Raw genomic sequence first — 26,164 nt, forward strand, 5'->3', positions numbered from 1 at the left:
AAGGAGAGGTGCAGTGTGAACGCACAAGGAAACAAATGATGGGAGGGGGGGAGGGAAGAAGGAGTGTATGTATTTTCAGCACGAAATTAAACAAGTGCGGTCACACCAACACTAATGCACCGGATCCCATCAGAACTCCGTAGTTAAGTGTGCTTTGGCGAAAGTAGTACAATGATGGGTTAACTCCTGGGAAGTTCTCGTGTTGCACCCTTTTTTTTTTCAGATGTGCCGTTCGACGTTACGCGCGACTTTAATTATGGTCCGCAGATTTATTCGCAAATGTGAGTCACGGGGCCTTGGCATTTTACTTGATATTTGAACGAGAACGAGAGGTGCAGTGCGCACGCACAAGGAAACAAATGACGGGAGGGGGAAGAAAGGAGATAGAGTTTATGTATTTGCAGCGCAAAATTAAACTGGTGCAATCATACCAGCACTAATGCAATGAATTCTATCAGAACTACGTATGTAAGGGTGCTTGGGCGAGAGTAGTACTAGCATGGGTTACCTCCTGCGAAGTCCTTATATTTCACCCATTTTCTTGTGAAGTCCTCATGTTGCACCCATTTTTTTGTAGATGATTCATTCGACGTTACGCGCGACTTGAATTATGGTCCTCAGGTTTATTCACAAATGTGAGTCACGGCGCCGTAGTATTTTACTTGATATTAGAACGAGCACGGGAGGTGCAGTGCGCACGCACAAGGAAAGAAATGACGGGAGGGGGAAGAAAGGAGAAGGAGTTTATGTATTTGCAGTGCGGAATTAAACGGGTGCGATCAAACCAGCACTAATGCACCGGATCCCATCAGAACTCCGCAGTGAAGTGCGCTTGGGCGAGATTAGTACTCGGATGGGTGACCTCCTAGGAAGTCCTCGTGTCGCACTAATTTTTTTTCAGACAGGTCGTTCGACGTTACGCGCGTCTGGAACTAGGGTCCGCTGGTTTATATGCAAAAGTGAGTCAAGAAGCAGGGGCATTTTAATCGATATTAGAACGAGAATGAGAGGTGAAGTGTGAACGCTCAAGGAAACAAATGACGGGAGGGGGAAGAAATGAGAAGGAGTGTATGTATTTGCAGCGCGAAATTAAACAGGTGCGATCATACCAGCACTAAAGCTCCGGATCCCATCAGAACTCCGCAGTTAAGTGTGCTTGGGCGAGAGTAGTACTCGGATGGGTCACCACCAGGGAAGCCCTCGTGTTGTACCTATTTTTTTTTTCGGATGGGTTGTTCGACGTTACGCGCGAATGGAATTATAAATCGCTGGTTCATTTGCAAAGGTGAGTCACGGTGCCGGGGCATATTACTTGATATTAGAACGAGAAAGAGAGATGCATAGTGCACGCACAAGGAAACAAATGACGGGAGGGGGGTTGGAAGGAGAAAGAGTGTATGTATTTGCAGTGCAGAATGAAACATGAGGGCTCATACCAGCACTAATGCAACGGATTCTATCAGAACTCCGCAGTTAAGTGTGCTTGGGCGAGAAAAAGTACTCGGATGGGTGACCTCCTACGAAGTCCTTATATTTCACCCATTTTCTTGGGTGGTCCTCGTGTTGCACCCAATGTTTTGCAGATGATTCTTTCGATGTTACGCGCGGCTTGAATTATGGTCCTCAGGTTTATTCGTAAATGTGAGTCACGGCGCTGTACCATTTTACTTGATATTAGAACGAGAACGGGAAGTGCAGTGCGCACGCACAAGGAAACAAAATTACGGGAGGGGGAAGAAAGGAGAAGGAGTTTATGTATTTGCAGCACGAAATGAAACAGGTGCGATTATACCAGCACTAATGCAACGAATTCTATCAAAACTCCGCATTTTAGTGTGCTTAGGCGAGAGTAGTACTCGGATGGGTGACCTCCTGGGAAGTCCTCGTGTTGCACCCATTTTTTTGCAGATGATTCTTTCGATGTTACGCGCGACTTGAATTATGGTCCTCAGGTTTATTCGCAAATGTGAGTCACGGCGCTGTTGCATTTTAGTTGATATTAGAGCGAGAACGGGAGGTGCAGTGCGCACGCACAAGGAAACAAATGACGGGAGGGGGAAGAAAGGGGAATGAGTTTATGTATTTGCAGCGCAAAATTAAACAGGTGCGATCATACCAGCACTAATGCACCGGATCCCATCAGAACTCCGTAGTTAAGTGTGCTTTGGCGATAGTAGTACTCGGATGGTTGACCTCCTGGGAAGTCCTCGTGTCGCACTAATTTTTTTTCTCAGACGGGTCATTCGACGTTACGCGCGACTGGAACTAGGGTCCACTGGTTTATACGCAAATGTGAGTCAAGAAGCAGGGGCATTTTAATCGATATTAGAACGAGAATGAGAGGTGAAGTGTGAATGCACAAGGAAACAAATGACGGCAGGGGGAAGAAAGGAGAAGGAGTGTATGTATTTGCAGCGCGAAATTAAACATGTGCGATCATACCAGCACTAAAGCTCCGGATCCCATCAGAACTCTGCAGTTAAGTGTGCTTGGGCGAGAGTAGTTCTCGGATGGGTGACCACTTGGGAAGTCCTCGTGTTGCACCCATTTTCTTTTTTTCAGATGTGCCGTTCGACGTTACGCGCGACTTTAATTATGGTCCGCAGATTTATTCGCAAATGTGAGTCACGGCACCGTGGCATTTTACTTAATATTTAAACGAGAACGAGAGGTGCAGTGCGCACGCACAAGGAAACAAATGACGGGAGGGGGAAGAAAGGAGAAGGAGTTTATGTATTTGCAGCGCGAAATTAAACATGTGCGATCATACCAGCACTAATGCACCGCATCCCATTAGAACTCCGCAGTTAAGTGTGCTTGGGCGAGATTTGTACTCGGATGGGTGACCTCCTGGGAAGTTCTCGTGTCGCACTAATTTTTTTTTTCAGATGGGTCGTTCGACGTTACGCGCGACTGGAACTAGGGTCCACTGGTTTATACGCAAATGTGAGTCAAGAAGCAAGGGCATTTTAATCGATATTAGAACGAGAAAGAGAGATGCAGAGTGCACGCACAAGGAAACAAATGACGGGAGGGGGGATGGAGGGAGAAAAAGTGTATGTATTTGCAGCGCAGAATGAAACATGAGCAATCATACCAGCTCCAATGCAACGGATTCTATCAGAACTCCACAAGTTAAGGGTGCTTGGGCGAGAGTAGCACTAGGATGGGTGACCTCCTGCGAAGTCCTTATATTTCACCCATTTTCTTAGGAAGTCCTCGTGTTGCACCTATTTTTTTGCAGATGATTCTTTCAACGATACGCGCGAGTTGAATTATGGTCCTCAGGTTTATTTACAAATGTGAGTCACAGCACCGTAGCATTTTACTTGATATTAGAACGAACACGGGAGGTGCAGTGTGCACGCACAAGGAAACAAATGACGGGAGGGGGAAGAAAGGAGAAGGAGTTTATGTATTTGCAGCGCAAAATTAAATGGGTAGGATCATACCAGCACTAATGCACCGGATCCCATCAGAACTCCGCAGTTAAGTGTGCTTGGGCGAGAGTAGTACTCGGATGGGTGACCACCTGGGAAGTCCTCGTGTCGCACCAATTTTTTTTCAGACGGGTCGTTCGACGTTACGCGCGACTAGAACTGGGGTCCGCTGGTTTATACGCAAATGTGAGTCAAGAAGCCGGGGCATTTTAATCGATATTAGAACGAGAAGGAGAGGTGCAGTGTGAACGCACAAGGAAACAATTGATGGGAGGGGGAGGGAAGGAGAAGGAGTGTATGTATTTTCAGCATGAAATGAAACAAGTGCGATCATACCAGCACTAATGCAACGGATTCTATCAGAACTCCGTAGGTAAGGGTGCTTGGGCAAGAGTAGTACTAGCATGGGTTACCTCCTGCGAAGTCCTTATATTTCACCCATTTTCTTGTGAAGTCCTCGTGTTGCACCCATTTTTTTGAATTATAGTCCTCAGGTTTATTCGCAAATTTGAGTCACGGCACCATAGTATTTTACTTGATATTAGAACGACCACGGGAGGTGCAGTGTGCACGCACAAGGAAACAAATGACGGGAGGGAGAAGAAAGGAGAAGGAGTTTATGTATTTGCAGCGCAAAATTAAATGGGTGCGATCATACCAGCACTAATGCACCGGATCCCATCAGAACTCCGCAGTTAAGTGTGCTTGGGCGAGAGTAGTACTCGGATGGGTGACCTCCTGGGAAGTCCTTGTGTTGCACCAATTTTTTTTCAGATTGGTCGTTCGACGTTACGCGCGACTGGAACTATGGTCCGCTGGTTTATACGCAAATGTGAGTCAAGAATCAGGGGTATTTTAATCGATATTAGAATGAGAAGGAGAGGTGCAGTGTGAACGCACAAGGAAACAAATGATGGGAGGGGGGGAGGGAAAAAGGAGTGTATGTATTTTCAGCACGAAATGAAACAGGTGCGATCATACCAGCACTAATGCATCGGATTCTATCAGAACTCCGTAGGTAAGGGTGCTTGGGCGAGGGTAGTACTAGCATGGGTTACCTCCTGCGAAGTCCTTAAATTTAACCCATTTTTTGTGAAGTCCTCGTGCTGCACCCATCTTTTTGTAGATGATTCTTTCGACGTTACGCGCGACTTGATTTATGGTCCGCAGGTTTATTCGCAAATGTGAGTCACAGCGCCGTGGCATTTTACTTGATATTAGAACGAGTACGGGAGGTGCAGTGTGCACGCAGAAGGAAACAAATGACGGGATGAGGAAGAAAAGAGAAGGAGTGTATGTATTTGCAGCACGAAACTAAACAGTTGCGATCATACTAGCACTAATGCACTGGATCCCATTAGAATTCTGCAGTTAAGCGTGCTTGGGAGAGAATAGTTCTCGGATGGGTGACCTCTTGGGAAGTACTCGTATCGCAACAATTTTTTTTAGATGGGTCGTTAGACGTTGCGCGCGACTGGAACTATGGTCCGCTTGTTTATACGCAAATGTGAGTCAAGAATCAGGGGCATTTTAATCGATATTAGAACGAGAAGGAGAGGTGCAGTGTGAACGCACAAGGAAACAAATGATGGGAGGGGGGGAGGGAAGAAGGAGTGTATGTATTTTGAGCACGAAATTAAACAGGTGCGGTCACAGCAGCACAAATGCACCGGATCCCATCAGAACTCCGCAGTTAAGTGTGCTTTGGCGAAAGTAGTACAATGATGGGTTACATCCTGGGAAGTTCTGGTGTTGCACCCATTTTCTTTTTTTCAGATGTGCCGTTCGACGTTACGCGTGACTTTAATTATGGTCCGCAGATTTATTCGCAAATGTGAGTCACGGTGCCGTGGCATTTTACATGATATTTGAACGAGAACGAGAGGTGCAGTGCGCACGCACAAGGAAAGAAATGACGGGAGGGGGAAAAAAGGAGAAGGAGTTTATGTATTTGCAACGCGGAATGGAAGGGGTGCGATCATACCAGCACTAATGCGCCGGATCCCATCAGAACTCCGCAGCTAAGTGTGCTTGGGCGAGAGTAGTACTCGGATGGGTGACCTCCTGGGAAGTCCTCGTGTCGCACCAATTTTTTTTCAGACGGGTCGTTCGACGTTACGCGCGACTGGAACTAGGGTCCGCTGGTTTATACGCAAATGTGAGTCAAGAAGCAGGGGCATTTTAATCGATATTAGAATGAGAAGGAGAGATGCAGAGTGCACGCACAAGGAAACAATTGATGGGTGGGGGAGGGAAGGAGAAGGAGTGTATGTATTTTCAGCACGAAATGAAACAGGTGCGATCATACCAGCACTAATGCAACGGATTCTATCAGAACTCCGTAGGTAAGGGTGCTTGGGCGAGAGTAGTACTAGCATGGGTTACCTCCTGCGAAGTCTTTCTATTTTACCCATTTTCTTGTGAAGTCCTCGTGTTGCACCCATATTTTTGCAGATGAATCTTTCGACGTTACGCGCGACTTGAATTATGGTCCTCAGGTTTACTCGCAAATGTGAGTGACGGCGCTGTAGCATTTTATTTAATATTAGAACGAGAATGGGTGGTGCAGTGCGCACGCACAAGGAAACAAATAACGGGTGGGGGAAGAAAGGGGAATGAGTTTATGTATTTGCAGCGCGAAATTAAACAGGTGCGATCATACCAACACTAATGCACCGGATCCCATCAGAACTCCGCAGTTATGTGTGCTCGAGCGAGATTTGTACTCGGATGGGTGACCTCCTGGGAAGTCCTCGTGTCGCACCAATTATTTTTCAGACGGGTTGTTCGACGTTACGCGCGTCTGGAACTAGGGTCCGCTGGTTTATACGCAAATGTGAGTCAAGAAGCAGGGACATTTTAATCGATATTAGAACGAGAATGAGAGGTGAAGTGTGAACGCACAAGGAAACAAATGACGGGCAGGGGAAGAAAGGAGAAGGAGTGTATGTATTTGCCTCGCGAAATTAAATAGGTGCGATCATACCAGCACTGAAGCTCCGGATCCCATCAGAACTCCGCAGTTAAATGTGCATGGGCGAGAGTAGTACTCGGATGGGTGACCACTTGCGAAGCCCTCGTGTTGCACCTATTTTTTTCCGGATGGGTTGTTCGCTGGTTTATGCGCAAATGTGAGTCAAGAAGCAGGGGCATTTTAATCGATATTAGAACGAGAATGAGAGGTGAAGTGTGAACGCACAAGGAAACAAATGACCAGAGGGGGAAGAAAGGAGAAGGAGTGTATGTATTTGCAGTACGAAATTAAACAGGTGCGATCATACCAGCACTAAAGCTCCAGATCCCATCAGAACTCCGCAGTTAAGTGTGCTTGGGCGAGAGTAGTACTCGGATGGGTGACCTCTTGGGAAGTCCTCGTGTCGCACCAATTTTTTTTCAGACGGGTCGTTCGACGTTACGCGCGACTGGAATTAGGGTCCGCTGGTTTATGCGCAAATGTGAGTAAAGAAGCAGGGGCATTTTAATCGATATTAGAACGAGAATGAGAGGTGAAGTGTGAACGCACAAGGAAACAAATGACCGGAGGGGGAAGAAAGGAGAAGGAGTGTATGTATTTGCAGCGCGAAATTAAACAGGTGCAATCATACCAGCACTAAAGCTCTGGATCCCGTCAGAACTCCGCAGTTAAGTGTGCTTGGGCGAGGGTAGTACTCCGATGGGTGACCACTTGGGAAGTCCTCGTGTTGCACCTATTTTTTTTCGGATGGGTTGTTCGACGTTACGCGTGAATGGAATTATAAACCGCTGGTTCATTTGCAAAGGTGAGTCACGGTGCCGGGGCATATTACTTGATATTAGAACGAGAAAGAGAGATGCAGAGTGCACGCACAAGGAAACAAATGACGGGAGGGGGGATGGGAGGAGAAAGAGTATATGTATTTGCAGTGCAGAATGAAACATGAGGGATCATACCAGCACTAATGCAACGGATTCTATCAGAACTCCGCAGTTAAGGGTGCTTGGGCGAGAAAAGTACTCGGATGGGTGACCTCCTGCGAAGTCCTCATATTTCACCCATTTTCTTGGGAGGTCCTCGTGTTGCACCTATCTTTTTGCAGATGATTCTTTCGACGTTACGCGCGACTTGATTTATGGTCTGCAGGTTTATTCGCAAATGTGAGCCACGGCGCCATGGCATTTTACTTGATATTAGAACGAGCACGGGAGGTGCAGTGCGCACGCAAAAGGAAACAAATGACGGGAGGTGGAATAAAAGAGAAGGAGTGTATGTATTTAAAGCGCAAAATTAAACAAGTGGTATCATACCAGCACTAATGCACTGCATCCCATCAGAACTCTGCAATTAAGTGTGCTTGGGCGAGAGTAGTACTCGGATGGGTGACCTCTTGGGAAGTTCTCATATCGTAACAATGTTTTTGCAGATGGGTCGTTCGACGTTACACGCGACTAGAACTATGGTCCGCTGGTTTATACGCAAATGTGAGTCAAGAATCAGGGGCATTTTAATCGATATTAGAACGAGAAGGAGAGGTGCAGAGTGAACGCACAAGGAAACAAATGATGGGAGGGGGGAGGGAAGAAGGAGTGTATGTATTTTCAGCACGAAATTAAACAGGTGCGGTCACACCAGCACAAATGCACCGCATCCCATCAGAACTCCGCAGTTAAGTGTGCTTTGGCGAAAGTAGTACAATGATGGGTTACCTCATGGGAAGTTCTCGTGTTGCACCCATTTTCTTTTTTTCAGATGTGCCGTTCGACATTACGCGCGACTTTAATTATGGTCTGCAGATTTATTTGCAAATGTGAGTCACGGCGCTGTAGCATTTTACTTGATATTAGAACGGGCACGGGAGGTGCAGTGTGCACGCACAAGGAAACAAATGACGGGAGGCAGAAAAAAGGAGGAGTTTATGTATTTGCAGCGCGGAATTAAACGGGTGGGATCATACCAGCACTAATGCACCTGATCCCATCAGAACTCCGCAGTTAAGTGTGCTTGGGCGAGAGTAGTACTCGGATGGATGACCTCTTGGGAAGTCCTCGTGTCGCACCAATTTTTTTTCAGACAGGTCGTTCGACGTTACGCGCGACTGGAACTTGGGTCCACTGGTTTATACTCAAATGTGAATCAAAAAGCAGGGACATTTTAATCGATATTAGAACGAGAAGGAGAGGTGCAGTGTGAACGCACCAGGAAACAATTGATGGGAGGCGGAGGGAAGGAGAATGAGTGCATGTATTTTCAGCACGACATGAAACAGGTGCGATCATACCAGCACTAATGCAACGGATTCTATCAGAACTCCGTAGGTAAGGGTGCTTGGGCGAGAGTAGTACTAGCATGGGTTACCTCCAGCGAAGTCCTTTTATTTCACCAATTTTCTTGTGAAGTCCTCGTGTCGCACCAATTTTTTTTCAGACGGGTCGTTCGACGTTACGCGCGTCTGGAACTAGGGTCCGCTGGTTTATACGCAAATGTGAGTCAAGAAGCAGGGGCATTTTAATCGATATTAGAACGTGAATGAGAGGTGAAGTGTGAACGCACAAGGAAACAAATGACGGGAGGGGGAAGAAAGGAGAAGGAGTGTATGTATTTGCAGTGCGAAACTAAACAGGTGCGATCATACCAGCACTAAAGCCCCAGGTCCCATCAGAACTCCGCAGTTAAGTGTGCTTGGCGATATTAGTAATCGGATGGTTGACCTCCTGGGAAGTCCTCGTGTCGCACCAATTTTTTTTTCAGACGGGTCGTTCGACGTTACGCTCGTCTGGAATTAGGGTCCGCTTGTTTATACGCAAATGTGAGTCAAGAAGCAGGGGCATTTCAATCGATATTAGAACGAGAATGAGAGGTGAAGTGTGAACGCACAAGGAAACAAATGACCGGAGGGGGAAGAAAAGAGAAGGAGTGTATGTATTTGCAGCGCAAAATTAAACAGGTGTGATCATACCAGCACTAAAGCTACGGATCCCATCAGAACTCTGTAGTTAAGTGTGCTTGGACGAGAGTAGTACTCTGATGGGTGACCACCTGGGAAGCCCTCGTGTTGCTCCTATTTTTTTTCGGATGGGTTGTTCGACGTTACGCGTGAATGGAATTATAAACTGCTGGTTCATTTGCAAAGGTGAGTCACGGTGCCGGGGCATATTACTTGATATTAGAACGAGAAAGAGAGATGCAGAGTGCACGCACAAGTCCTCGTGTCGCACTAATTTTTTTTTCAGACGGGTCGTTCGACGTTAAGCGCGACTTTAACGAGGGTCCACTGGTTTATACACAAATGTGAGTCAAGAAGCAGGGGCATTTTAATCGATATTAGAACGAGAAGGGGAGATGCAGAGTGCACGCACAATGAAACAAATGACGGGAGGGGGGATGGAGGGAGAAAAAGTGTATGTATTTGCAGCGCAGAATGAAACATGAGCAATCATACCAGCACCAATGCAACGGATTCTATCAGAACTCCGCAAGTTAAGGGTGTTTGGGGGAGAGTAGCACTAGGATGGGTGACCTCCTGCGAAGTCCTTATATTTCACCCATTTTCTTCGGAAGTCCTCGTGTTGCACCCATTTTTTTGCAGATTATTCTTTCGACGATACGCACGACTTGAATTATGGTCCTCAAGTTTATTCGCAAATGTGAGTCACGGCACCGTAGCATTTTACTTGATATTAGAACGACCACGGGAGGTGCAGTGCGCACGCACAAGGAAACAAATGACGGGAAGGGGAAGAAAGGAGAAGGAGTTTATGTATTTGCAACGCAAAATTAAACCGGTGCGATCATACCAGCACTAATGCACCGGATCCCATCAGAACTCCGTAGTTAAGTGTGCTTGTGCGAGAGTAGTACTCGAATGGGTGACCTCCTGGGAAGTCCTCGTATCGCTATAATTTTTTTCAGACGGGTCGTTCGACGCTACGCGCGACTGGAACTAGGGTCCGCTGGTTTATACGCAAATGTGAGTCAAGAAGCAGGGGCATTTTAATCGATATTAGAACGAGAAGGAGAGGTGCAGTGTGAACGCACAAGGAAACAATTCATGAGAGGGGGAGGGAAGGAGAAGGAGTGTATGTATTTTCAGCACGAAATGAAACAGGTGCGATCATACCAGCACTAATGCAACGGATTCTATCAGAACTTCGTAGGTAAGGGTGCTTGGGCGAGAGTAGTACTAGCATGGGTTACCTCCTGCGAATTCCTTATATTTCACCCATTTTCTTGTGAAGTCCTCATGTTGCACCCATTTTTTTGCAGATGATTCTTTCGACGATACGCGCGACTTGAATTATGGTCCTCAGGTTTATTCGCAAATGTAAGTCACGGCGCTGTAGCATTTTACTTGATATTAGAACGAGAACGGGAGGTGCAGTGCGCACGCACAAGGAAAAAAATTACGGGAGGGGGAAGAATGGAGAATGAGTTTATGTATTTGCAGCGCAAAATTAAACAGTTGCGATTATACCAGCACTAATGCACCGGATCCCATCAGAACTCCGCAGTGAAGTGTGCTTGGGCGAGATTAGTACTCGGATGGGTGATCTCCTGGGAAGTCCTCGTGTCGCACCAATTTTTTTTCAGACGGGTCGTTCGTCGTTACGCACGTCTGGAACTAGGGTCCGCTGTTTATACGCAAATGTGAGTCAAGAAGCATGAGCATTTTAATCGATATTAGAACGAGAATGAGAGGTGAAGTGTGAACGTAGAAGGAAACAAATGACGGGAGGGGGAAGAAATGAGAAGAAGTGTATGTATTTGCAGCACGAAATTAAACAGGTGCGATCATACCAGCACTAAAGGTTCGGATCCCATCAGAACTCCGCAGTTAAGTGTGCTTGGACGAGAGTAGTACTCGGATGGGTCACCACCTGAGAAACCCTCGTGTTGCACCAATTTTTTTTTCGGATGGGTTGTTCGACGTTACGCGCGAATGGAATTATAAACCGCTGGTTTATTTGCAAAGGTGAGTCGCGGTGCCGGGGCATATTACTTGATATTAGAACGAGAAAGAGAGATGCATAGTGCACGCACAAGGAAACAATGACGGGAGGGGGGAGGGGAGGAGAAAGAGTGTATGTATTTGCAGTGCAGAATGAAACATGAGGGATCATATCAGCACTAATGAAACGGATTCTATCAGAACTCCGCAAGTTAAGGGTGCTTGGGCGAGAGTAGCACTAGGATGGGTGACTTCCTGCGAAGTCCTTATATTTCACCCATTTTCTTAGGAAGTCCTCGTGTTGTACCTATTTTTTTGCAGATGATTCTTTCAACGATACGCGCGACTTGATTTATGGTCCGTAGGTTTATTCGCAAATGTGAGTCACGGCGTCGTGGCATTTTACTTGATATTAGAACGAGCACAGGAGGTGCAGTGCGCACGCACGAGGAAAAAAATGACGGGAGGGGGAAGAAAGGAGAAGGAGTTTATGTATTTGCAGTGCGGAATTAAACGGGTGCGATCATACCAGCACTAATGCACTGGATTCCATCAGAACTCTGCAGTTAAGTGTGCTTGGGCGAGAGTAGTACTCGAATGGGTGACCACCTGGGAAGTCCTCGTGTCGCACCAATTTTTTTTCAGATGGGTCGTTCGACGTTACGCGCGACTGGAACTATGGTCCGCTGGTTTATACGCAAATGTGAGTTAAGAATCAGGGGCATTTTAATCGATATTAGAACGAGAAGGAGAGGGGCAGTGTGAATGCACAAGGAAACAAATGATGGGAGGGGGGGAGGGAAGAAAGAGTGTATGTATTTTCAGCACGAAATTAAACAGGTGCGGTCACACCAGCACAATTGCACCGGATCCCATCAGAACTCCGCAGTTAAGTGTGCTTTGGCGAAAGTAGTACAATGATGGGTTACCTCCTGGGAAGTTCTCGTGTTGCACCCATTTTCTTTTTTTCAGATGTGCCGTTCGACGTTACGTGTGACTTTAATTATGGGCCGTAAATTTATTCGCAAATGTGAGTCACGGCGCCGTGGCATTTTACTTGATATTTGAACGAGAACGAGAGGTGCAGTGTGCACGCACAAGGAAACAAATGACGGGAAGGGGAAGAAAGGAGAAGGAGTTTATGTATTTGCAGCGCGGAATTAAATGGGTGCGATCATACCAGCACCAATGCACCAGATCCCATCAGAACTCCGCAGTCAAGTGTGCTTGGGCGAGAGTAGTACTCGGATGGGTGACTTCCTGGGAAGTCCTCGTGTCGCACAAATTTTTTTCCAGACGGGTCGTTCGACGTTACGCGCGACTGGAACTAGGGTCCTCTGGTTTATACGCAAATGTGAGTCAAGAAGCAGGGGCATTTTAATCGATATTAGAATGAGAAGGAGAGATGCAAAGTGCACACACATGGAAACAAATGATGGGAGGGGGGATGGAGGGAGAAAAAGTGTATGTATTTGCAACGCAGAATGAACCATGAGAAATCATACCAGCACCAATGCAACGGATTCTATCAGAACTCCTCAAGTTAAGGGTGTTTGGGCGAGAGTAGCACTAGGATGGGTGACCTCCTGTGAAGTCCTTATATTTCACCCATTTTGTTAGGAAGTCCTCGTGTTGTACCGATTTTTTTACAGATGATTCTTTCGACGATACGCGCGACTTGAATTATGGTCCTCAGGTTTATTCGCAAATGTGAGTCACGGCACCGTAGGATTTTACTTGATATTAGAACGAGCCCGGGAGGTGCAGTGCGCACGCACAATGAAACAAATGATGGGAGGGGGAAGAAAGGAGAAGGAGTTTATGTATTTGCAGCGCAAAATTAAACGAGTGCGATCATACCAGCACTAATGCACCGGATCCTATCAGAACTCCGCAGTTAAGTGTGCTTGGGCGAGAGTAGAACTCGAATGGGTGACCTCCTGGGAATTCCTCTTGTCGAATAAATTTTTTTTCAGACAGGTCATTCGACGTTACGCGCGACTAGAACTGGGGTCCGCTGGTTTATACGCAAATGTGAGTCAAGAAGCAGGGGCATTTTAATCGATGTTAAAACGAGAAGGAGAGGTGCAGTGTGAACGGACAAGGAAACAATTGATGGGAGGGGGAGGGAAGGAGAAGGAGTGTATGTATTTTCAGCACGAAATGAAACAGGTGAGATCATACCAGCACTAATACAACGGATTCTATCAGAACTCCGTATGTAAGGGTACTTGGGCGAGAGTAGTACTAGCATGGGTTACCTCCTACAAAATCCTTATATTTCACCCATTTTCTTGGGAAGTCCTCGTGTTGCAGCAATTTTTTTTCAGACGGGTAGTTCGACGTTACGCGCGTCTGGAACTAGGGTCCGCTGGTTTATACGCAAATGTGAGTCAAGAAGCAGGGGCATTTTAATCGCTATTAGAACGAGAATGAGAGGTGAAGTGTGAACGCACAAGGAAACAAATGACGGGAGGGGGAAGAAAGGAGAAAGAGTGTATGTATTTACAGCGGAAAATTAAACAGGTGCGATCATACCAGCACTAAAGCTCCGGATCCCATCAGAACTTCGCTGTTAAGTGTGCTTGGGCGAGGGTAGTACTCGGATGGGTGACCTCCTGGGAAGCCCTCGTGTTGCACCTATTTTTTTTCGGATGGGTTGTTAGACGTTACGCGCGAATGGAATTATAAACTGCTGGTTCATTTGCAAAGGTGAGTCACGGTGCCGGGGCATATTACTTGATATTAGAACGAGAAAGAGAGATGAAAAGTGCACGCACAAGGAAACAAATGACGGGAGGAGGGATGGAAGGAGAAAGAGTGTATGTATTTGCAGTGTAGAATGAAACATGAGGGATCATACCAGCACTTTGGCAACGGATTCTATCAGAACTCCACAGTTAAGGGTGCTTGGGCGAGAGTAGTACTTCGGATGGGTGACCACTTGGGAAGTCCTCGTGTTGCACCCATCTTTTTGCAGATGATTCTTTCGACGTTATGCGCGACTTGATTTATGGTCCGCAGGTTTATTCGCAAATTTGGGTCACGGTGCCGTGGCATTTTACTTGATATTATAATGAGTACGGGAGGTGCAGTGCGCACGCACAAGGAAACAAATGACGTGAGGAGGAAGAAAAGAGAAGGAGTTTATGTATTTGCATTGCAAAATTAAAAAGGTGCGACCATACCAGCACTAATGCACCGGATCGCATCAGAACTCCGCAGTTAAGTGTGCTTGGGCAAGAGTAGTACTCGGATGGGTGACCTCCTGGGAAGTCCTCGTGTCGCACTAATTTTTTTTCAGATAGGTCGTTCGACGTTACGCACGACTGGAACTAGGGTCCACTGGTTTATACGCAAATGTGAATCAAGAAGCAGGGGCATTTTAATCGATATTAGAACGAGAAGGAGAGGTGCAGTGTGAACGTACAAGGAAACAATTGATGGGAGGGGGAGGGATGGAGAAGGAGTGTATGTATTTTCAGCACGAAATGAAACAGGTGCAATCATACCAGCACTAATGCAACGGATTCTATCAGAACTCCATAAGTAAGGGTGCTTGGGCGAGAGTTGTACTAGCATGGGTTACCTCCTGCGAAGTCCTTATATTTCATAAATTTTCTTGCGAAGTCCTCGTGTTGCACCCATTTTCTTTTTTTCAGATTTGCCGTTCGACGTTATGCGCGACTTTAATTATTGTCCGCAGATTTATTCGGAAATGTGAGTCATGGCGTCGTGGCATTTTACTTGATATTTGAACGAGAACTAGAGGTGCAGTGCGCACGCATAAAAAAATAAATGACGGGAGGGGGAAGAAAGGGGAATGAGTTTATGTATTTGTAGCACAAAATTAAACAGTTGCGATCATACCAGCACTAATGCACCGGATCCCATCAGAACTCCGCAGTGAAGTGTGCTTGGGCGAGATTAGTACTCGGATGGGTGACCTCCTGGGAAGTCCTCGTGTCGCACCAATTTTTTTTCTGACGGGTCGTTCGACGTTACGCGCATCTGGAACTAGGGTCCGCTGGTTTATACGCAAATGTGAGTCAAGAAGCAGGGGCATTTTAATCGATATTAGAACGAGAATGAGAGGTGAAGTGTGAATGCACAAGGAAACAAATGACGGGAGGGGGAAGAAAGGAGAAGGAGTGTATGTATTTGCAGCGCGAAATTAAACAGGTGCGATCATACCAGCACTAAAGCTCCGGATCCCATCAGAACTCTGCAGTTAAGTGTGCTTGGGTAAGAGTAGTACTCGGATGGGTGAAAACTTGGGAAGCCCTCGTGTTGCACCTATTTTTTTTCGGATGGGTTGTTCGACGTTATGCGCGAATGGAATTATAAACCACTGGTTCATTTGCAAAGGTGAGTCACGGTTTCTGGGCATATTACTTGATATTAGAACGAGAAAGAGATATGCAGAGTGCACGCACAAGGAAACAAATGACGGGAGGGGGGATGGAAGGAGAAAGAGTGTATGTATTTGCAGTGCAGAATGAAACATGAGGGATCATACCAGCACTAATGCAACGGATTCTATCAGAACTCCGCAGTTAAGGGTGTTTGGGCGAGAAAAGTACTCCGATGGGTGACCTCCTGCGAAGTCCTTATATTTCACCCATTTTCTTAGGAGGTCCTCGTGTTGCACCCATCTTTTTGCAGATGATTCTTTTGACGTTACGCGCGACTTGATTTATGGTCCGCAGGTTTATTCGCAAATGTGAGTCACGGCGCCGTGGCATTTTACTTGATATTAGAACGAGTACGGGAGGTGCAATGCGCACGCACAAGGAAACAAATGACGGGAGGAGGAAGAAAAGATTAGGAGTGTATGTATTTGAAGCGCAAAATTAAACAAGTGGCATCATACCAGCAGTAATGCATTGGATCCCATCAGAACTCTGCAGTTAAGTGTGCTTGGGCGAGAGTAGTACTCGGATGGGTGACCTCTTGAGAAGTTCTCGTATCGCAACAATTTTTTTTCAAATAGGTCGTTCGACATTACGCGCGACTGGAACTATGGTCCGCTGGTTTATATGCAAATGTGAGTCAAGAATCAGGGGCATTTTAATCGATATTAGTACGAGAAGGAGAGGTGCAATGTGAACGCAAAAGGAAACAAATGATGGGAGGGCGGGAGGGAAGAAGGAGTGTATGTATTTTCAGCACGAAATTAAACAGGTGCGGTCACACCAGCATAAATGCACCGGATCCCATCAGAACTCCGCAGTTAAGTGTGCTTTGGCGAAAGTAGTACAATGATGGGTTACCTCCTGGGAAGTTCTCGTGTTGCACCCATTTTTTTTTTTTCAAATGTGCCGTTCGACGTTACGCGCGACTTTAATTATGGTCCGCAGATTTATTCGCAAATGTGAGTCACGGCGCCGTGGCATTTTACTTGATATTTGAACGAGAACGAGAGGTGCAGTGCGCACGCACAAGGAAAAAAATCACGGGAGGGGGAAGAAAGGAGAAGGAGTTTATGTATTTGCAGCGCAAAATTAAGCAGGTGCGATCATACCAGCACTAATGCATCGGATCCTATCAGAACTCCACAGTTAAGTGTGCTTGTACGAGAGTAGTACTCGGATGGGTGACCTCCTGGGAAGTCCTCGTATTGCACTAATTTTTTTCAGACGGATAGTTCGACGCTACGCGCGACTAGAACTAGGGTCTACTGGTTTATACGCAAATGTGAGTCAAGAAGCAGGGGCATTTTAATCGATATTAGAATGAGAAAGAGAGGTGCAGTGTGAACGCACAAGGAAACAATTGATGGGAGGGGGAGGGAAGGAGAAGGAGTGTATGTATTTTCAGCACGAAATGAAACAGGTGCGATCATAGCAGCACTAATGCAACGGATTCTATCAGAACTCTGTAGGTAAGGGTGCTTGGGCGAGAGTAGTACTAGCATGGGTTACCTCCTGCGAATTCCTTATATTTCACCCATTTTCTTGTGAAGTCCTCGTGTTGCACCCATTTTTTTGCAGATGATTCTTTCGACAATACGCGAGACTTGAATTATGGTCCTCAGGTTTATTCGCAAATGTAAGTCACGGCGCTGTAGCATTTTACTTGATATTAGAACGAGAACGAGACGTGCAGTGCGCACGCACAAGGAAAAAAATTACGGGAGGGGGAAGAAAGGAGAATGAGTTTATGTATTTGCAGCGCAAAATTAAACAGGTGCGATTATACCAGCACTAATGCACCGGATCCCATTAGAACTCCGCAGTGAAGTGTGCTTGGGCGAGATTAGTACTCGGATGGGTGATCTCCTGGGAAGTCCTCGTGTCGCACCAATTTTTTTTTAGACGGGTCGTACGACGTTTCGCGCGACTGGAACTAGGGTCCGCTGGTTTATACGCAAATGTGAGTCAAGAAGCAGGGGCATTTTAATCGATATTAGAACGAGAAGGAGAGGTGCAGTGTGAACGCACAAGGAAACAATTGATGGGAGGGGGAGGGAAGGAGAAGGAGTGTATGTATTTTCAGCGCGAAATGAAATAGGTGCGATCATACCACACTAATGCACCTAATCCCATCAGAACTCCGCAGTTAAGTGTGCTTGGGCGAGAGTAGTACTCGGATGGGTGATCTCCTGGGAAGTCCTCGTGTCGCACCAATTTTTTTTTAGACGGGTCGTACGACATTACGCGCGACTGGAACTAGGGTCCGCTGGTTTATACACAAATGTGAGTCAAGAAGCAGGAGCATTTTAATCGATATTAGAACGAGAAAGAGAGGTGCAGTGTGAACGCACAAGGAAACAATTAATGGGAGGGGGAGGGAAGGAGAAGGAGTGTATGTATTTTCAGCGCGAAATGAAACAGGTGTGATCATACCACACTAATGCACCTAATCCCATCAGAACTTCGCAGTCAAGTGTGCTTGGGCGAGAGTAGTACTCGGATGGGTGACCTCCTGGGAAGTCCTCGTGTCGCACTAATTTTTTTTTAGACAGGTCGTACGACGTTACGCGCGACTGGAACTAGGGTCCGCTGGTTTATACGCAAATGTGAGTCAAGAAGCAGGAGCATTTTAATCGATATTAGAACGAGAAGGAGAGGTGCAGTGTGAACGCACAAGGAAACAACTAATGGGAGGGGGAGGGAAGGAGAAGGAGTGTATCTATTTTCAGCGCGAAATGAAACAGGTGCGATCATACCACACTAATGCACCGAATCCCATCAGAACTTCGCAGTCAAGTGTGCTTGGGCGAGAGTAGTACTCGGATGGGTGACCTCCTGGGAAGTCCTCGTGTCGCACTAATTTTTTTTTTAGACGGGTCGAACGACGTTACGTGCGACTGGAACTAGGGTCCACTGGTTTATACGCAAATGTGAGTCAAAAAGCAGGGGCATTTTAATCGATATTAGAACGAGAAGGAGAGGTGCAGTGTGAACGCACAAGGAAACAATTAATGGGAGGGGGAAGGAAGGAGAAGGAGTGTATGTATTTTCAGCGCGAAATGAAACAGGTGCGATCATACCACACTAATGCAATGGATTCTATCAGAACTCCGTAGGTAAGGGTGCTTGGGCGAGAGTAGTACTAGCATGGGTTACCTCCTGCGAAGTCCTTATATTTCACCCATTTTTTTGCAGATGATTCTTTCGACGTTACGCACGACTTGAATTATGGTCCTTAGGTTTATTCGCAAATGTGAGTCACGGCGCTCTAGCATTTTACTTGATATTAGAACGAGAACGGGAGGTGTAGTGCGCACGCACAAGGAAACAAATGACGGGAGGGGGAAGAAAGGGGAATGAGTTTATGTATTTGCAGTGCGAAATTAAACAGTTGCTATCATACTAGCACTAATGCACCGGATCCCATCAGAGCTCCGCAGTTAAGTGTGCTTGGGCGATATTAGTACTCGGATGGGTGACCTCCTGGGAAATCCTCGTGTCGCACCAATTTTTTTTCAGACGGGTCGTTCGACGTTACGCCCGTCTGGAACTAGGGTCCGCTGGTTTATACGTAAATGTGAGTCAAGAAGCAGGGGCATTTTAATCTATATTAGAACGAGAAGGAGAGATGAAGTGTGAACGCACAAGGAAACAAATGAAGGAGGGGGAAGAAAGGAGAAGGAGTGTATGTATTTGCAGCGCGGAATTAAACAGGTGCGATCATATCAGCACTAAAGCCCCGGATCCCATCAGAACTCCGCAGTTAGGTGTTCTTGGGTGAGAGTAGTACTCGGATGGGTGACCACTTGGGAAGCCCTCGTGTTGCACCTTTTTTTTCTCGGATGGGTTGTTCGACGTTACGCGCGAATGGAATTATAAACCGCTGGTTCATTTGCAAAGGTGAGTCACGGTGCCTGGGCATATTACTTGATATTAGAACGAGAAAGAGAGATGCAGAGTGCACGCACAAGGAAACAAATGACGGGAGGGGGGATGGGAGGAGAAAGAGTGTATGTATTTGCAGTGCAGAATGAAACATGAGGGATCATACCAGCACTAATGCAACGGATTCTATCAGAACTCCGCAGTTAAGGGTGCTTGGGCGAGAAAAGTACTCGGATGGGTGACTTCCTGCGAAGTCCTTATATTTCACCCATTTTCTTGGGAGGTCCTCGTGTTGCACCCATCTTTTTGCAGATGATTCTTTCGACGTTATGCGCGACTTGATTTATGGTCCACAGGTTTATTCGCAAATGTGATTCATGGCGCCGTGGCATTTTACTTGATATTAGAACGAGTACGGGAGGTGCAGTGCGCACGCACAAGGAAACAAATGACAGGAGGAGGAAGAAAAGAGAAGGAGTGTATGTATTTGAAGCGCAAAGTTAATCAAGTGGCATCATACCAGCACTAATGCACTGGATCCCATCAGAACTCTGCAGTTAAGTGTGCTTTGGCGAAAGTAGTACAATGATGGGTTACCTCCTGGGAAGTTCTCGTGTTGCACCCATTTTCCTTTTTGCAGATGTGTCGTTCGACGTTACGCGCGACTTTAAATATGGTCCGTAGATTTATTCGCAAATGTGAGTCACGGCGCCGTGGCATTTTACTTGATATTTGAACGAGAACGAGAGGTGCAGTGCGCACGCACAAGGAAACAAATGATGAGAGGGGGGGAGGGAAGAAGGAGTGTATGTATTTTCAGCACGAAATTAAACAGGTGCGGTCACACCAGCACTAATGCACTGGATCCCATCAGAACTCTGCAGTTATGTGTGCTTTGGCGAAAGTAGTACAATGATGGGTTACCTCCTGGGAAGCTCTCGTGTTGCACCCATTTTCTTTTTTTTCAGATGTGTCGTTCGACGTTACGCACGACTTTAATTATGGTCCGCAGATTTATTCGCAAATGTGAGTCACGGCGTCGTGGCATTTTACTTGATATTTGAACGAGAACGAGAGGTGCAGTGCGCACGCACAAGGAAACATATGACGGGAGGGGAAAGAAAGGAGGAGTGTATGTATTTGCAGCGCGAAATTAAACATGTGCGATCATACCAGCACTACAGCCCCGGATCCCATCAAAACTCCACAGTTAAGTGTGTTTGGGCGAGGGTAGTGCTCGGATGGGTGACCACTTGGGAAGCCATCGTGTTGCACCTATTTTTTTTCGGATGGGTTGTTCGACGTTACGCGCGAATGGAATTATAAACCACTGGTTCATTTGCAAAGGTGAGTCACGGTGCCGGGGCATATTGCTTGATATTGGAACGAGAAAGAGAGATGCAGAGTGCACGCACAAGGAAACAAATGACGGGAGGGGGGATGGGAGGAGAAAGAGTGTATGTATTTGCAGTGCAGAATAAAACATGAGGGATCATACGAGCACTAATGCAACGGATTCTATCAGAACTCCGCAGTTAAGGGTGCTTGGGCGAGAAAAGTACTCGGATGGGTGACCTCCTGCGAAGTCCTTATATTTCACCCATTTTCTTGGGAGGTCCTCGTGTTGTACCCATCTTTTTGCAGATGATTCTTTCGACGTTACGCGTGACTTGATTTATGGTCTGCAGGTTTATTCGAAAATATGAGTCACGGTGCTGTGGCATTTTACTTGATATTAAAACAAGTACGGGAGGTGCAATGCGCACGCACAAGGAGTGTATGTATTTGAAGCACAAAATTAAACAAGTGGCATCATACCAGCACTAATGCACTAGATCCCATCAGAACTCTGCAGTTTAGTGTGCTTGGGCGAGATTAATACTCGGATGGGTGACCTCTTGGGAAGTCCTCCTATCGCAACAATTTTTTTTCAAATGGGTTGTTCGACGTTACGCGCAACTGGAACTATGGTCCGCTGGCTTATACGCAAATGTGAGTCAAGAATCAGGGGCATTTTAATCGATATTAGAACGAGAAGGAGAGGTGCAGTGTGAACGCACAAGGAAACAAATGATGGAAGGGGGGGAGGGAAGAAGGAGTGTATGCATTTTCAGAACGAAATTAAACAGGTGCGGTCACACCAGCACAAATGCACCAGATCCCATCAGAACTCCGCAGTGAAGTGTGCTTTGGCGAAAGTAGTACAATGATGGGTTACCTCCTGGGAAGTTCTCGTGTTGCACCCTTTTTTTTTTCAGATGTGTCGTTCGACGTTACGCGCGACTTTAATTATGGTCCACAGATTTATTCGCAAATGTGAGTCACGGCGCTGTGGCATTTTACTTGATATTTGAACGAAAACGAGAGGTGCAATGCACACGCACAAGGAAACAAATGACGGAAGGGGGAAGAAAGGAGAAGGAGTGTATGTATTTGCAGTGCGAAATGAAACAGGTGCGATCATACCAGCACTAATGCAACGGATTCTATCAGAAATCTGTAGGTAAGGGTGCTTAGGCGAAAGTAGTACTAGCATGGGTTACCTCCTGCGAAGTCCTTATATTTGACCTATTTTCTTGTGAAGTCCTCGTGTTGCACCCATTATTTTGCAAATGATTCTTTCGATGTTACGCGCTACTTGTATTATGGTCCTCAGGTTTATTCGCAAATGTGAGTCACGGCGCTGTAGCATTTTACTTGATATTAGAACGAGAATGGGAGATGCAGTGCTCACGCACAAGGAAACAAATGACGGGAGGGGGAAGAAAGGGGAATGAGTTTATGTATTTGCAGCGCAAAATTAAACAGGTGCGATCATACCAGCACTAATGCACCAGATCCCACCAGAACTCCGTAGTGAAGTGTGCTTGGGTGAGATTAGTACTCGGATGGGTGACCTCCTGGGAAGTCCTCGTGTCGCACCAATTTTTTTTCAGACGGGTCGTTCGACGTTACGCGCGTCTGGAACTAGGGTCCGCTGGTTTATACGCAAATGTGAGTCAAGAAGCAGGGGCATTTTAATCGATATTAGAACGAGAATGAGAGGTGAAGTGTGAACGCACAAGGAAACAAATGACGGGAGGGGGAAGAAAGGAGAAGGAGTGTATGTATTTGCAGCGCGAAATTAAACAGGTGCGATCATACCAGCACTAAAGCTCTGGATCCCATCAGAACCCCGTAGTTAAGTGTGCTTCGGCGAGGGTAGTGCTCGGATGGGTGACCACTTGGGAAGCCCTCGTGTTGCACCTATTATTTTTCGGATGGGTTATTCGACGTTACGCGCGAATGGAATTATAAACCACTGGTTTATTTGCAAAGGTGAGTCACGGTGCCGGGGCATATTACTTGATATTAGAACGAGAAAGAGAGATGAAGAGTGCACGCACAAGGAAACAAATGACGGGAGGAGGGATGGAAGGAGAAAGAGTGTATGTATTTGCAGTGGAGAATGAAACATGAGGGATCATACCAGCACTAATGCAACGGATTCTATCAGAACTCCACAGTTAAGGGTGCTTGGGCATTTTACTTGATATTAGAATGAGAATGGGAGGTGCAGTGCGCACGCACAAGGAAACAAATGACGGGAGGGGGAAGAAATGGGAATGAGTTTATTTATTTGCAGCGCAAAATTAAACAGGTGCGATCATACCAGCACTAATGCACCGAATCCCATCAGAACTCCGTAGTGAAGTGTGCTTGGGTGAGATTAGTACTCGGATGGGTGACCTCCTGGGAAGTCCTCGTGTCGCACTAATTTTTTTTCAGACGGGTCGTTTGACGTTACGCGCGTCTGGAACTAGGGTCCGTTGGTTTATACGCAAATGTGAGTCAAGAAGCAGGGGCATTTTAATCGATATTAGAACGAGAATGAGAGGTGAAGTGTGAACGCACAAGGAAACAAATGACGGGAGGGGGAAGAAAGGAGAAGGAGTGTATGTATTTGCAGCGCGAAATTAAACAGGTGCGATCATACCAGCACTAAAGCTCCGGATCCCATCAGAACCCCGTAGTTAAGTGTGCTTCGGCGAGGGTAGTGCCCGGATGGGTGACCACTTGGGAAGCCCTCGTGTTGCACCTATTTTTTTTCGGATGGGTTGTTCGACGTTACGCGCGAATGGAATTATAAACCACTGGTTCATTTGCAAAGGTGAGTCACGGTGCCGGGGCATATTACTTGATATTAGAACGAGAAAGAGAGATGAAGAGTGCACGCACAAGGAAACAAATGACGGGAGGAGGGATGGAAGGAGAAAGAGTGTATGTATTTGCAGTGTAGAATGAAACATGAGGGATCATACCAGCACTAATGCAACGGATTCTATCAGAACTCCACAGTTAAGGGTGCTTGGGCATTTTACTTGATATTAGAACGAGAATGGGAGGTGCAGTGCGCACGCACAAGGAAACAAATGAGGGGAGGGGGAAGAAAGGGGAATGAGTTTATTTATTTGCAGCGCAAAATTAAACAGGTGCGATCATACCAGCACTAATGCACCGAATCCCATCAGAACTCCGTAGTGAAGTGTGCTTGGGTGAGATTAGTACTCGGATGGGTGACTTCCTGGGAAGTCCTCGTGTCGCACCAATTTTTTTTCAGACGGGTCGTTCGACGTTACGCGCGTCTGGAACTAGGGTCCGCTGGTTTATACGCAAATGTGAGTCAAGAAGCAGGGGCATTTTAATCGATATTAGAACGAGAATGAGAGGTGAAGTGTGAACGCATAAGGAAACAAATGACGGGAGGGGGAAGAAAGGAGAAGGAGTGTATGTATTTGCAGCGCGAAATTAAATAGGTGCGATCATACCAGCACTAAAGCTCCGGATCCCATCAGAACCCCGTAGTTAAGTGTGCTTCGGCGAGGGTAGTGCTCGGATGGGTGACCACTTGGGAAGCCCTCGTGTTGCACCTATTTTTTTTCGGATGGGTTGTTCGACGTTACGCGCGAATGGATTTATAAACCACTGGTTCATTTGCAAAGGTGAGTCACGGTGCCGGGGCATATTACTTGATATTAGAACGAGAAAGAGAGATGAAGAGTGCACGCACAAGGAAACAAATGACGGGAGGAGGGATGGAAGGAGAAAGAGTGTATGTATTTGCAGTGTAGAATGAAACATGAGGGATCATACCAGCACAAATGCAACAGATTCTATCAGAACTCCACAGTTAAGGGTGCTTGGGCATTTTACTTGATATTAGAACGAGAATGGGAGGTGCAGTACGCACGCACAAGGAAACAAATGACGGGAGGGGGAAGAAAGGGGAATTAGTTTATTTATTTGCAGCGCAAAATTAAACAGGTGCGATCATACCAGCACTAATGCACCGAATCCCATCAGAACTCCGTAGTGAAGTGTGCTTGGGTGAGATTAGTACTCGGATGGGTGACCTCCTGGGAAGTCCTCGTGTCGCACCAATTTTTTTTCAGACGGGTCGTTCGACGTTACGCGCGTCTGGAACTAGGGTCCGCTGGTTTATACGCAAATGTGAGTCAAGAAGCAGGGGCATTTTAATCGATATTAGAACGAGAATGAGAGGTGAAGTGTGAACGCACAAGGAAACAAATGATGGGAGGGGGGGAGGGAAGAAGAAGTGTATGTATTCTCAGCACGAAATTAAATAGGTGCGGTCACACCAGCACAAATGCACCGGATCCCATCAGAACTCCGCAGTTAAGTGTGCTTTGGTGAAAATAGTACAATGATGGGTTACCTCCTCGGAAGTTCTCGTGTTGCACCCATTTTCTTTTCTTCAGATGTGTCGTTCGACGTTACGCGCGACTTGAATTATGGTCCTCAGGTTTATTCGCAAATGTGAGTCACGGCGCCGTGGCATTTTACTTGATATTAGAACGAGCACGGGAGGTACAGTGCGCACGCACAAGGAAACAAATGACGGGAGGGGGAAGAAAGGGGAATGAGTTTATGTATTTTCAGCGCCAAATTAAACACGTGCGATCATACCAGCACTAATGCACCAGATCCCATCAGAACTCCGCAGTGAAGTGTGCTTGGGCGAGATTAGTACTCGTATGGGTGACCTCCTGGGAAGTTCTCGTGTCGCACCAATTTTTTTTCAGACGGGTCTTTCGACGTTACACGCGTCTGGAACTAGGGTCCGCTAGTTTATACGCAAATGTGAGTCAAGAAGCAGGTGCATTTTAATCGATATTAGAACGAGAAAGAGAGGTGCAGTGTGAACGCACAAGGAAACAATTGATGGGAGGGGGAGGGAGGGAGAAGGAGTGTATGTATTTTCAGCACGAAATGAAACAGGTGCGATCATACCAGCACTAATGCAACGGATTCTATCAGAACTCCGTAGGTAAGGGTGCTTGGGTGAGAGTAGTACTAACAAGGGTTACCTCCTGTGAAGTTCTTATATTTAACCCATTTTCTTGTAAAAGTCCTCGTGTTGCACCTATTTTTTTGCAGATGATTCTTTCGATGATACGCACGACTTGAATTATGGTCCTCAGGTTTATTCGTAAATGTGAGT

General features: G+C 46.5%; 8 non-coding genes and 44 pseudogenes across 8 annotated transcripts; all 52 read left to right on the forward strand.

The window, feature by feature from the left end:
• The first annotated feature begins 92 nt into the window (after positions 1–92).
• On the forward strand, positions 93–211 carry LOC148262834 (5S ribosomal RNA; annotated as a pseudogene).
• A 560-nt stretch (positions 212–771) lies between these two features.
• Positions 772–890, forward strand: LOC148262835 (5S ribosomal RNA; annotated as a pseudogene).
• Positions 891–1,095: 205 nt separating this feature from the next.
• Positions 1,096–1,214, forward strand: LOC148262836 (5S ribosomal RNA). The gene has a single exon (XR_015820443.1). It is a non-coding gene; the product is annotated as a 5S ribosomal RNA (ribosomal RNA).
• An 888-nt stretch (positions 1,215–2,102) lies between these two features.
• On the forward strand, positions 2,103–2,221 carry LOC148262837 (5S ribosomal RNA; annotated as a pseudogene).
• Positions 2,222–2,428: 207 nt separating this feature from the next.
• Positions 2,429–2,547, forward strand: LOC148262838 (5S ribosomal RNA; annotated as a pseudogene).
• A 209-nt stretch (positions 2,548–2,756) lies between these two features.
• Positions 2,757–2,875, forward strand: LOC148262839 (5S ribosomal RNA; annotated as a pseudogene).
• Positions 2,876–3,438: 563 nt separating this feature from the next.
• On the forward strand, positions 3,439–3,557 carry LOC148262840 (5S ribosomal RNA; annotated as a pseudogene).
• A 527-nt stretch (positions 3,558–4,084) lies between these two features.
• LOC148262841 (5S ribosomal RNA) lies at positions 4,085–4,203 on the forward strand. Its single transcript, XR_015821087.1, has one exon. It is a non-coding gene; the product is annotated as a 5S ribosomal RNA (ribosomal RNA).
• A 557-nt stretch (positions 4,204–4,760) lies between these two features.
• Positions 4,761–4,879, forward strand: LOC148262842 (5S ribosomal RNA; annotated as a pseudogene).
• Positions 4,880–5,082: 203 nt separating this feature from the next.
• On the forward strand, positions 5,083–5,201 carry LOC148262843 (5S ribosomal RNA; annotated as a pseudogene).
• Positions 5,202–5,410: 209 nt separating this feature from the next.
• Positions 5,411–5,529, forward strand: LOC148262844 (5S ribosomal RNA). Its single transcript, XR_015820992.1, has one exon. It is a non-coding gene; the product is annotated as a 5S ribosomal RNA (ribosomal RNA).
• Positions 5,530–6,088: 559 nt separating this feature from the next.
• Positions 6,089–6,207, forward strand: LOC148262845 (5S ribosomal RNA; annotated as a pseudogene).
• A 205-nt stretch (positions 6,208–6,412) lies between these two features.
• On the forward strand, positions 6,413–6,531 carry LOC148262846 (5S ribosomal RNA). Its single transcript, XR_015819718.1, has one exon. It is a non-coding gene; the product is annotated as a 5S ribosomal RNA (ribosomal RNA).
• Positions 6,532–6,707: 176 nt separating this feature from the next.
• Positions 6,708–6,826, forward strand: LOC148262847 (5S ribosomal RNA). The gene has a single exon (XR_015820188.1). It is a non-coding gene; the product is annotated as a 5S ribosomal RNA (ribosomal RNA).
• A 205-nt stretch (positions 6,827–7,031) lies between these two features.
• On the forward strand, positions 7,032–7,150 carry LOC148262848 (5S ribosomal RNA). The gene has a single exon (XR_015821118.1). It is a non-coding gene; the product is annotated as a 5S ribosomal RNA (ribosomal RNA).
• Positions 7,151–7,356: 206 nt separating this feature from the next.
• On the forward strand, positions 7,357–7,475 carry LOC148262849 (5S ribosomal RNA; annotated as a pseudogene).
• A 557-nt stretch (positions 7,476–8,032) lies between these two features.
• Positions 8,033–8,151, forward strand: LOC148262850 (5S ribosomal RNA; annotated as a pseudogene).
• Positions 8,152–8,357: 206 nt separating this feature from the next.
• On the forward strand, positions 8,358–8,476 carry LOC148262851 (5S ribosomal RNA; annotated as a pseudogene).
• A 559-nt stretch (positions 8,477–9,035) lies between these two features.
• LOC148262852 (5S ribosomal RNA) lies at positions 9,036–9,153 on the forward strand (annotated as a pseudogene).
• A 206-nt stretch (positions 9,154–9,359) lies between these two features.
• On the forward strand, positions 9,360–9,478 carry LOC148262853 (5S ribosomal RNA; annotated as a pseudogene).
• Positions 9,479–10,197: 719 nt separating this feature from the next.
• On the forward strand, positions 10,198–10,316 carry LOC148262854 (5S ribosomal RNA; annotated as a pseudogene).
• Positions 10,317–10,874: 558 nt separating this feature from the next.
• On the forward strand, positions 10,875–10,993 carry LOC148262855 (5S ribosomal RNA; annotated as a pseudogene).
• Positions 10,994–11,197: 204 nt separating this feature from the next.
• Positions 11,198–11,316, forward strand: LOC148262856 (5S ribosomal RNA; annotated as a pseudogene).
• A 561-nt stretch (positions 11,317–11,877) lies between these two features.
• LOC148262857 (5S ribosomal RNA) lies at positions 11,878–11,996 on the forward strand (annotated as a pseudogene).
• A 204-nt stretch (positions 11,997–12,200) lies between these two features.
• LOC148262858 (5S ribosomal RNA) lies at positions 12,201–12,319 on the forward strand (annotated as a pseudogene).
• A 209-nt stretch (positions 12,320–12,528) lies between these two features.
• Positions 12,529–12,647, forward strand: LOC148262859 (5S ribosomal RNA; annotated as a pseudogene).
• A 561-nt stretch (positions 12,648–13,208) lies between these two features.
• LOC148262860 (5S ribosomal RNA) lies at positions 13,209–13,327 on the forward strand (annotated as a pseudogene).
• Positions 13,328–13,886: 559 nt separating this feature from the next.
• Positions 13,887–14,005, forward strand: LOC148262861 (5S ribosomal RNA). Its single transcript, XR_015819734.1, has one exon. It is a non-coding gene; the product is annotated as a 5S ribosomal RNA (ribosomal RNA).
• Positions 14,006–14,536: 531 nt separating this feature from the next.
• Positions 14,537–14,655, forward strand: LOC148262862 (5S ribosomal RNA; annotated as a pseudogene).
• A 563-nt stretch (positions 14,656–15,218) lies between these two features.
• LOC148262863 (5S ribosomal RNA) lies at positions 15,219–15,337 on the forward strand. The gene has a single exon (XR_015820146.1). It is a non-coding gene; the product is annotated as a 5S ribosomal RNA (ribosomal RNA).
• Positions 15,338–15,542: 205 nt separating this feature from the next.
• On the forward strand, positions 15,543–15,661 carry LOC148262864 (5S ribosomal RNA; annotated as a pseudogene).
• Positions 15,662–16,222: 561 nt separating this feature from the next.
• LOC148262865 (5S ribosomal RNA) lies at positions 16,223–16,340 on the forward strand (annotated as a pseudogene).
• A 204-nt stretch (positions 16,341–16,544) lies between these two features.
• On the forward strand, positions 16,545–16,663 carry LOC148262866 (5S ribosomal RNA; annotated as a pseudogene).
• Positions 16,664–16,872: 209 nt separating this feature from the next.
• LOC148262867 (5S ribosomal RNA) lies at positions 16,873–16,991 on the forward strand (annotated as a pseudogene).
• A 558-nt stretch (positions 16,992–17,549) lies between these two features.
• On the forward strand, positions 17,550–17,668 carry LOC148262868 (5S ribosomal RNA; annotated as a pseudogene).
• Positions 17,669–17,873: 205 nt separating this feature from the next.
• LOC148262869 (5S ribosomal RNA) lies at positions 17,874–17,991 on the forward strand (annotated as a pseudogene).
• A 205-nt stretch (positions 17,992–18,196) lies between these two features.
• On the forward strand, positions 18,197–18,314 carry LOC148262870 (5S ribosomal RNA; annotated as a pseudogene).
• A 205-nt stretch (positions 18,315–18,519) lies between these two features.
• Positions 18,520–18,637, forward strand: LOC148262871 (5S ribosomal RNA; annotated as a pseudogene).
• Positions 18,638–19,166: 529 nt separating this feature from the next.
• On the forward strand, positions 19,167–19,285 carry LOC148262872 (5S ribosomal RNA; annotated as a pseudogene).
• A 204-nt stretch (positions 19,286–19,489) lies between these two features.
• On the forward strand, positions 19,490–19,608 carry LOC148262873 (5S ribosomal RNA; annotated as a pseudogene).
• Positions 19,609–20,495: 887 nt separating this feature from the next.
• On the forward strand, positions 20,496–20,614 carry LOC148262874 (5S ribosomal RNA; annotated as a pseudogene).
• A 207-nt stretch (positions 20,615–20,821) lies between these two features.
• LOC148262875 (5S ribosomal RNA) lies at positions 20,822–20,940 on the forward strand (annotated as a pseudogene).
• An 849-nt stretch (positions 20,941–21,789) lies between these two features.
• LOC148262876 (5S ribosomal RNA) lies at positions 21,790–21,908 on the forward strand (annotated as a pseudogene).
• Positions 21,909–22,468: 560 nt separating this feature from the next.
• On the forward strand, positions 22,469–22,587 carry LOC148262877 (5S ribosomal RNA; annotated as a pseudogene).
• Positions 22,588–22,792: 205 nt separating this feature from the next.
• Positions 22,793–22,911, forward strand: LOC148262878 (5S ribosomal RNA; annotated as a pseudogene).
• A 389-nt stretch (positions 22,912–23,300) lies between these two features.
• LOC148262879 (5S ribosomal RNA) lies at positions 23,301–23,419 on the forward strand (annotated as a pseudogene).
• A 205-nt stretch (positions 23,420–23,624) lies between these two features.
• On the forward strand, positions 23,625–23,743 carry LOC148262880 (5S ribosomal RNA; annotated as a pseudogene).
• A 389-nt stretch (positions 23,744–24,132) lies between these two features.
• LOC148262881 (5S ribosomal RNA) lies at positions 24,133–24,251 on the forward strand (annotated as a pseudogene).
• Positions 24,252–24,456: 205 nt separating this feature from the next.
• Positions 24,457–24,575, forward strand: LOC148262882 (5S ribosomal RNA; annotated as a pseudogene).
• A 389-nt stretch (positions 24,576–24,964) lies between these two features.
• LOC148262883 (5S ribosomal RNA) lies at positions 24,965–25,083 on the forward strand (annotated as a pseudogene).
• A 204-nt stretch (positions 25,084–25,287) lies between these two features.
• Positions 25,288–25,406, forward strand: LOC148262884 (5S ribosomal RNA; annotated as a pseudogene).
• A 209-nt stretch (positions 25,407–25,615) lies between these two features.
• On the forward strand, positions 25,616–25,734 carry LOC148262885 (5S ribosomal RNA; annotated as a pseudogene).
• The last annotated feature ends 430 nt before the right edge of the window (positions 25,735–26,164 follow it).

This window comes from Carica papaya, chromosome 5 (genome assembly GCF_054855325.1).
Source record: "Carica papaya isolate Zhongbai chromosome 5, ASM5485532v1, whole genome shotgun sequence".
In the NCBI taxonomy this organism is placed as follows: Eukaryota; Viridiplantae; Streptophyta; class Magnoliopsida; order Brassicales; family Caricaceae; genus Carica; species Carica papaya.